General features: G+C 41.9%; 1 protein-coding gene across 1 annotated transcript in view; it reads right to left on the minus strand.

Annotated features, from left to right (window-relative positions):
- LOC126252543 (ATP-dependent translocase ABCB1-like) overlaps positions 1-1,970 on the minus strand; it is a 305,981-nt gene extending 304,011 nt beyond the window's left edge. The window contains exon 1 of the mRNA XM_049953441.1: positions 1,870-1,970. The gene's annotated coding sequence lies outside the window, so the exon portion shown is untranslated. The remainder of the gene's footprint in view (positions 1-1,869) is intronic.
- Positions 1,971-9,298: the final 7,328 nt, after the last annotated feature.

The raw sequence follows: 9,298 nt of genomic DNA on the forward strand, positions 1-9,298 counted from the left end.
GTAATATTTTTAAAAATATCCGTAGCCCCAATGCACACTCAAGCGAAAAGTTTGTTGTCTACTGGAGTACATTGTTTGCTGTGGATGAGCTGCAAAACTAATGAATTCTGAGATTTTTCATTTGCAGCCTAATGTGATTTCGTGCGCATTTAAACATTAACAGTCGCTATAAAAACAATTTAAAATTTTCTAATCGACTTTTTCTTCGCCACCCCTTCGGTAAGCTGCTAATATCGCACATCACCTGGTGAGCAGGAGTGCATTTGGATGAATGTTATTTTATAAAAAGTGGATGCAAAATTTCGCGTTATCGTTGTTCAGTATATTATTACTTCTCTATAGATACTTTTTGCTAAATTCGCCTCTCTATTTTTCATTTTCTTTGTCTTCGTGGATGTCTCTTGGGAGATGTGGGTCGACATACTTTTTAGATGACATACTTTTGAGGTGATTTTACTTATTTAAATGTTGCGTGATCTGTGGTGTGCGCCATTAGTTTCTGTGAAACGTGAAGCAGGTCATTTCTTATTGCTGCACGGTATAAAAATAATTGGATTTCGAATTTGACAGCTGTCCTTCGACAGCATTCTCGAAGCCATGAGTCGGCTTAGATGTTTTGTGGATACCACTGAGTGATATTACAATTTGTTTGACCATTATGTTGAAAGGCATTCACGGGATTTTTTGCACTTCGTATATTTTCAGGGTTCAGTTTACTACATTCTAAAGTGTATTTCATTAGTAAAGAGAGTTCCCCCAAGTCTAAAATTATTTAATTATACTGCATTACGATTTCTAGTTATAAATACTTTAGGCGCATTCACAATCAAAAATCGAAGGAGGAGTGGGAGGAGATTCCTGTTTAACGTCCCGTCGACAACGAGGTCATTAGAGACGGAGCACAAGCTCGGATTAGGGAAGGATGGGGAAGGAAATCGGCCGTGCCCTTTCTAAGGAACTATCCCGGCATTTGCCTGAAGCGATTTAGGGAAATCACGGAAAACCAAAATCAGGATGGCCGGACCTGGGATTGAACCATCGTCCTCCCGAATGCGAGTCCAGTGTGATCAAAAATCGACATTTGAGTGTTTTTAGGGCTTGTTTCGAGACAGCGTCTTCCGTGTTAGAATAATGGCACAGTAAAGGCTCTTTCACTGTCGCAAAGATATTTTGATAGAAGCGAAGAGGTAACTGGAGTAAAAAACCGAATAAATCATGGTTACATTGTTACCCTGCAACGAGCCAACACAGACCACGAGTCACTTATACCTAAATATTCACAACATATCCACGAATTACCCCTGAAATTTTGTCGTTGGAGTTGTCTTTCACTCGGTATAGTAGCCGAATCACAGCTAAGGCATGTACAGCCGCTCTCTAAATAGGAAAGCTGCGTCAGAAGAGCTGAGATAACCTGCCAGTTGTCTCCGTCGGTCGCTCCGTCGCCTCTCTTCCGCAACCTCCAGTTGCCGGCAAACGGTTTTTCCTTCCACAACCTACTTTTCAGGCAGCGTCACGTGGTCGCCGTAAAGTGGACCAATTTCACAACATCCAAACCTTCACTACACATGACAATAGCTGCTCAACGCGGACGATACGATATTCAAAACACTGTATAACACATGGAACACAATCGCCGATTTGCTCCCACGAAAGTAGCCGGTACCGCTGTCGCGGCTGGTTATGAACAGTTTAGCAGACTTTCACATCCGGAGCGTCACCACCGCACACCGCACGACGAACACTACGGCACCTGTTTGGCCGGGCCGCCGTAGACAGAAATAGCCACTCACTGAATTTCAGATCTACGATACGATAAAAAAATAGGATATATTGCGGAAACGTCGCGGAGCTGTGAATATGACTCACCGTTGAGGCTAAAAGACACAGCGCAGGCCCGAGGTTCAGCGTCCGACGCTAACAGTCTTTACACGGAAGCGAGGGCCGCAGCTCATAGGCAGCGAGAGAACTGCGTGGCGGCGGCCAGCTGACTCGACAGCTCCCGCCTCCTCCCCCACTCTGCCACCCGTCCTCCCACCACAATACCCGGCGCCACGCTCGGAAGCACGCGGAAGAGCCGCTTTTCGCGAGACGTAATGCTCTTACTAGGAAGGCTGTTCTCACAGGAACAACCGGTTTCGATGATTTTTTTCCGCACCAATTTAAGCTGGCTATTAAAACCGCTGAAAATAACCGATGTTTGCATTTTATTTCTCTTATGTTACGTAACAAAGATTCATAAATTTCGGCTGTTTCAGTTTCAAGATACAAAGAATTAGAGAATATTAAATTTAATAGGCAAATAAGTAATACGTGGGTGAAGACTGCCAAAAATAACCAATTTTCAGATTCTAGTCTTTTGAAACTGCTCAATAATCATGATGTAACCGGGGAGCATACCTCTTATTTGACTATTCGGGCATTACGAATACTCGATGCGAAAGGGTGAAAACTAAGGTTGAAGAGCTCTGTTTTTGGTGTTAATTCGTCCGTTTTCAAAGCCTGCAAACAGATAAAGATATAATATGTAGACACAACTGCAAATCAGCTACTTTCTATTTTTTTGTATTGTTGTTGTTGTTGTCTTCAGTCCTGAGACTGGTTTGATGCAGCTCTCCATGCTACTCTATCCTGTGCAAGCTTCTTCATCTCCCAGTACTTACTGCAACCTACATCCTTCTGAATCTGCTTAGTGTATTCATCTCTTGGTCTCCCTCTACGATTTTTACCCTCCACGCTGGCCTACAATGCTAAATTTGTAATCCCTTGATGCCTCAGAACATGTCCTACCAACTGGTTCCTTCTTCTTGTCAAGTTGTGCCACAAACTCCTCTTCTCCCCAATTCTATTCAATACCTCCTCATTAGTTATGTGATCTACCCATCTAATCTTCAGCATTCTTCTGTAGCACCACATTTCGAAAGCTTCTATTCTCTTCTTGTCCAAACTATTTATCGTCCATGTTTCACTTCCATACATGGCTACACTCCATAAAAATACTTTCAGAAACGACTTCCTGACACTTAAATCTATACTCGATTTTAACAAATTTCTCTTCTTCAGAAACGCTTTCCTTGCCATTGCCAGTCTACATTTTATATCCTCTCTACTTCGAAAATCATCAGTTATTTTGCTCCCCAAATAGCAAAACTCCTTTACTACTTTAAGTGTCTCATTTCCTAATCTAATTCCCTCAGCATCACCCGACTTAATTCGACTACATTCCATTATCCTCGTTTTGCTTTTGTTGATGTTCATCTTATATCCTCCTTTCAAGCCACTGTCCATTCCGTTCAACTGCTCTTCCAAGTCCTTTCCTGTCTCTGACAGAATTACAATGTCATCGGCGAACCTCAACGTTTTTATTTCTTCTCCATGGACTTTAATACCTACTCCGAATTTTTCTTTCGTTTCCTTTACTGCTTGCTCAATATACAGATTGAATAACATCGGGGACAGGCTACAACCCTGTCTCACACCCTTCCCAACCGCTGCTTCCCTTTCATGCCCCTCGACTCTTGTAACTGCCATCTGGTTTCTGTACAAATTGTAAATAGCCTTTCGCTCCCTGTATTTTACCCCTGCCACCTTTAGAATTTGAAAGAGAGTATTCCGGTGAACATTGTCAAAAGCTTTCTCTAAGTCTACGGATGCTAGAAATGTAGGTTTGCCTTTCCTTAATCTATTTTCTAAGATAAGTCGTAGGGTCAGTATTGCCTCACGTGTTCCAATATTTCTGCGGAATCCATACTGACCTTCGCCGACGTCGGCTTCTACTAGTTTTTCCATTCGTCTGTAAAGAATTCGCGTTAGTATTTTGCAGCTGTGGCTTATTAAACTGATAGTTCGGTAATTTTCACATCTGTCAACACCTGCTTTCTTTAGGATTGGAATTATTATATTCTTCTTGAAGTCTGAGGGTATTTCGCCTGTCTCATACATCTTACTCGCCAGAATTGTTCGTTTTATTATACTATTGTTGCCAAATTTCCTTCCACTTATATTATTACGTGAATATGACAGACCAATCCCTAGTCTTTTAAAGCAAATAAAGTACGGTACTTCATTGCTACGTGTCTTCGTCAAAACATTTCCGGACCAGGGCTGGTGCTATTCTACAATATAACGGCTGTCAGGCGACGGGCGATGATAGCGAGAAGCTCGCGTCGCGTAAGACGGCACTTCCGCGAATGACGGGAGGGGGGACGGAGAATAGTGAATATTAAAACCAATTTCGATCAGTCGCCATGAGAGGAATATTAATTCGCGTCTTGACGATGTTGCGTCCACTGCGCTACAGATTTACTCTACGTGAAGTCGGGAGGGGAAAACAGCTGACACATCTTTGTTAAAATGTTAAGTACAATTTTTTTCCAAATGACAAATGCCTAACGACCAAATCATTGAAACTGCTTGCAATAATTATCATATATTGCGATTTGAACTGTATTATAAGTAAAAATTTAATACACCACAAAATTTACTTCAAGCACAAACCAAAATCATTATACACTATTTGCTTGACAACTTCTTCTACACAATAGTATTTTTAAAAATGTGTATAAGGTGTGTGAGTTCATGCGTTTGACTGTGGTTAAGTGTAATCAAAAAAATGGTTCAAATGGCTCTGAGCACTATGGGACTTATCATCTGTGCTCATCAGCCCCCTAGAACTTAGAACTACTTAAACCTAACTAACCTAAGGACATCACACACATCCATGCCCGAGGCAGGTTTCGAACCTGCGACCGTAGCGGACACGCGGTTCCAGACTGAAGCACTTAGAACCGCACGGCCACAACGGCCGGCTAAGTGTAATCACTGCGCATAAAAAAGAATTAGTGGTAGAAGTGATTAATGAAAAGACTATCGTAAAAATGCTCGGTTAGTTGTCACATTTTTCGTTGTTAACGGGCATTGTGAGTGTAAACTAACTCGTTCGAAGTTACAGTGAGAGACCGCATTTATAATCAGTTGAGTAAGTAAACAATTAACCATCACCTGCGAATAACCCAAGGGAATGAAGATCGATAACATTTAAAACCACCGATATCTGTCATTTTAAAGCCTTATCCAGTTCGTGTCTTGGAAATGACAGGTCTTTATGTGTGGAAATATCGGACTTTTGACGAATTTATCCAGCTGCATTCTCGCGTGTTATCAGAGCATACAACATGGTGGGAGAAGCTTAACTTCTCCTTGGGCAATAGTTAAACATTATAGTCTGCATAATTCAAAGGATGCAAACTCCCACTCAAAACGGCTTGGAAGTTCTCATTATTATGTACGCAACTGGTATATTGAGAAAGACATGTTTTTAAACCACGAGTCGTTAAAACTAAGAAATACTGTTACATTGTTCCAAAGTTTACATCGCCATACCACCAACACTTCTATTTGAAAATGTTTCCGAGCAATCTGGTTGTAAATTTACGATGATAAGTTCAAGGCTTATATCCATCATCACTTCCCCGTCAAATTATTCTTTTTGAAGCTTTTCAGCATACCGCACAGACTGCGCTCATGCTCAAGGTGGGATGTTACCTATTGCTTCATTCACAAGCGACTCAGTGTATCTTGGACTTTTTTTTCCCTCCCATATAGCCTTATCATTTGTCCAAATTACTTCAATAGGGATAAACTGACAATGACACGTGGGTAAACGCAAAACTCTGTGACCCATAGAGACGTGCTTAACAATGGGAAGGCTCCACCAAAACATATCAGATGGGTATGCCATGAGGTCAGAAGTCTCAACAACAATTTATCTTGAGCCCAGAACACAGTGAAACAATCTGCTGATACAGAGATTGAAATAGTGGACCAATAAATAAGTAGTGGGACAGAGCTGGTTTTTGTGCAATTTTGATCTCAAATTAATTACACAAATTAATTAATTGATCAATTAATTACCCCAACCTCTGATGACATCATGGGCTTTACCCAGCTGTCATTTGAGTCTCCCTCAGGGACTCCCAGCACACTCTCCTCCCCTCCCCTTCCCCATCCCTATAAATGGTGGGGAACTGAAACTTTGGCCGTAAATTCAAACTTATTGGTGGGAATATCAAATTTTGTGTGTGTTCAGCTTGAGACCAACTGTCCTAGTTCACAACACCACCACCAGAAGACACTTTTAGCTCCTTCCTCCTGTGACATCCAAGATCCAGCAAAACAAGGCCAGGAACCAATAGGAATGCTGAATGTGGTCACATGATAAGCTTTGGCCAATAGCATAGCAGTGTCTAGTAACGTCATCAGACGAGATATAAGGTGAGCTCAGCAGCTCCCCAGCCTCAGTCAGCCAGCAGCAGCAGCTGAAGAGGAACCATGAACCATCAGCAGCAGCAGTCAAGATCCCAGGAACAAGTGGAAAAGAATGCATATTACATCTTAGCTTGTAGTTAGCAGTATTATTGGTTTGTTTCATGTCTTGCTCTGTATGTGACACTTAATCCTCCTTGTTCAACATAGCCTTCAACCTGTCGAGGTCAGCAGGGGCGAGCACCTCTGCTGCATCCGGCCCAGCAGCAACCTCAGTCGCCTTCTTCTTGAAATCTGCACTGACCTCTGGACCTGCAACAGCAGCAACCTCCAGCATGTCCAAACCTGTAGCGACCACATGGGATCCTGTAGTGGACATTACCCATTTTCTGGAGCAGGAAAAGTAGCTGTTATTGTCTGTCCTGCTCATCGATTTGAGAGATGAGGATGCCTGGCCTGTTCCTGACGCCTGAGATGTTGCTGGTATCCTAAGCAACAGCAAGATGGAGGTCCACACTGGTCACTGACATACGATCCATCCCACCAGAACGTCCTTGTGGTAGCACAGAGTTAGAGTGCAGATTGGATAAGATGGTTCCACACCACTTGTTGCAGCAGGACAAGGAGCTGTTACTGTCTGTCCCAGTCATCGATTGTGTAATGAGGATTCTGGTCTCTTTCCAGTGCCTTGAGTGCTTCTGGTGGTCTTAACCAACAACAAGATGGAAGACAGCACTGATCACCACCGTATGACCCATGCCATCAGAACATCCCTGTGGCAGTGCAAAGGCAGAGTGTAGATGTTGTGGATAAGAAGGTACCAAGGTGGTCATGCTTTTCAGTTCAATATACAATTTAACTCCTAGTGGAATGAAGTGCGTAAATGTGGGTATAGAAGCAATTCATGACTGAGACTTGCATGTGAAGATAGAAACTGAAAATGTATCGCTGGTGTTAATATGACTATTTCTGAGTTAGACTGGAACAAAATATGTCGTGCATAGCACTACATCAACCAGCAAATGACCACAGAGTACTATCCAACTTGTGCCCCACCAAGCATTCGCCTTACTGTTGTGACACTATCTATTACAACAGTGTTTGGTGACTGTACTATATGTGAAATTAGTTGACAATTGTGTTCATCTACGACATGCCTAATGATGAACTTATAACAACGTAGCTGCTGTGCTACACCATGCATAGGAGAGGCCGAGTACTTGTTTACCAAGCATAGAATCCACATACATTTATGTTGTAAACTTCTTATGGGTGCATAGTGTACATGTTGATGGTCTGGGATACTACCTTGTTTTCTGGGTTAACAAAGAGCCAAAAGAGAAACAGGTTAAATGTTCACGGGAAAAACCAGAGTACCATGAGCTGCCAATCAGTTTGAAGGAGATACACAGAGAATTTACTGTATGTTGAAAAGCTTTATGTGGGAAATACTGCACAGGTGTGAAGAAGATAAAGAAGAGTCTGAAGATTTTTTTAAAATATTGCATCCAACATACTATTTTTTAAAAAATATATAATATGTATATAAAATTTCACACTTCTCTCATTATAGTCCAAGTGTTGCACTTACTAATATGATTATTTTCGATGCCACACCTATGATCATGCAGCAGACAATTGACTCAAACACCTCCTCACCAGTCATTGTCAAACTGAATGATGAAGTTTCTTTTCATGGGCCACTATCTATATATAGCTGATTTCTCTCTGTAGCCATTCTCAGTTGCTTGATAAACTTGCAAACAGAACACAGTACTGTCTTCCCAGGTGCACATGGAAGAGAAATACATTGCATACAAATAAATGAATGCAAATACATTCAAAAATACATCACATGGGAATGCTGTTTACAAATCGAGATGAGCACAAATACACTACTTCAGAACTCTGGAGACAATAGTAAAATATTGTTAAATACACTATACCATAGTTTGCTACATGAGGCGCAGTCACAACCCAGGACGCATGAAGTCACACATCCATCAGCAGCTGCAGCTCACCGCAGAGTGAACCGGCGATCAGAAGTGGGTTCTCTGGCCAGATCAAGAAGCACATCCAGCACAAAGAACAAATCAGTGGGATCCATGGGTATTTACAGAATGCACCAGAAACTGCATACAAAAGCTGGCAGACTAGCACCAACTTGTCCTGCATGCTAACACTAACATTCATCAGCAGGTGTGGAGGAATGCTGCACTCATATCGGCTCCCTGGTTGAAAAGGTAGGTGGAGGGGTTAGAGTTTATATAAAGCACAGTCATGGTGCAGTAACTCTCAATCTGCCATCATCATTTCGCCTGTGTGGCTGATTGTGAGTTCTAGTACCAGTTTTTTTTTTTGGTGGTTGAGGGGGAGGGGGGGGGAGAAACAGCAGTAGCAGCAGCATACGCCTTCGCCAGGGCAATATGACATGCAAGTTAATTTTCCATATCATTCCATGTACCTATGTGCCCTGTGAGTTTAGCATTCCTCACCGCACCTGTTTAGGTCGAGGTGGTGGAGGCATACCTCCATACTACCAAGATTTTTAGTGGTTCACTGTGTAATTTTAGTGTGCGGCGAATTTCTATTTCGTACCTGATATTACATTCCTGAGATGTTGGCCGATCTAGGTCGACAGCTGGAAGCTGAGAGACTACTGAACAACAGCATCCAGTGCAGCAAGAACGTAAGTGCATTTTTTTGTATCAAGTAGTTGTTAGAGAAAATATCTTTTTTCTTCATCTAATGTACTGTGTTTCTAATGATGAGGGCTGGTGAGTAGGGCTACGTGTCGAGGCTGAGAGCCAGGAGCTATTGATTCAGTCTTGTAAGTAGCAGAATACGATTTTCACATTCAGTGTGTTTCATATATAAGAAGTTTCAGTGAACTAGAGAATATGATGTTCTCTTTATATTTCAGTGAGCTGACGAATACAATTTTCTGTGTGTATGTCTCTAACATTATCAAGAAATAATTATGTTCAATATTTTATTGTTGTAGACAACTTAAGAGAGTAAGATAGATGGCTCC

Source organism: Schistocerca nitens, chromosome 4 (genome assembly GCF_023898315.1).
Source record: "Schistocerca nitens isolate TAMUIC-IGC-003100 chromosome 4, iqSchNite1.1, whole genome shotgun sequence".
In the NCBI taxonomy this organism is placed as follows: domain Eukaryota; kingdom Metazoa; phylum Arthropoda; class Insecta; order Orthoptera; family Acrididae; genus Schistocerca; species Schistocerca nitens.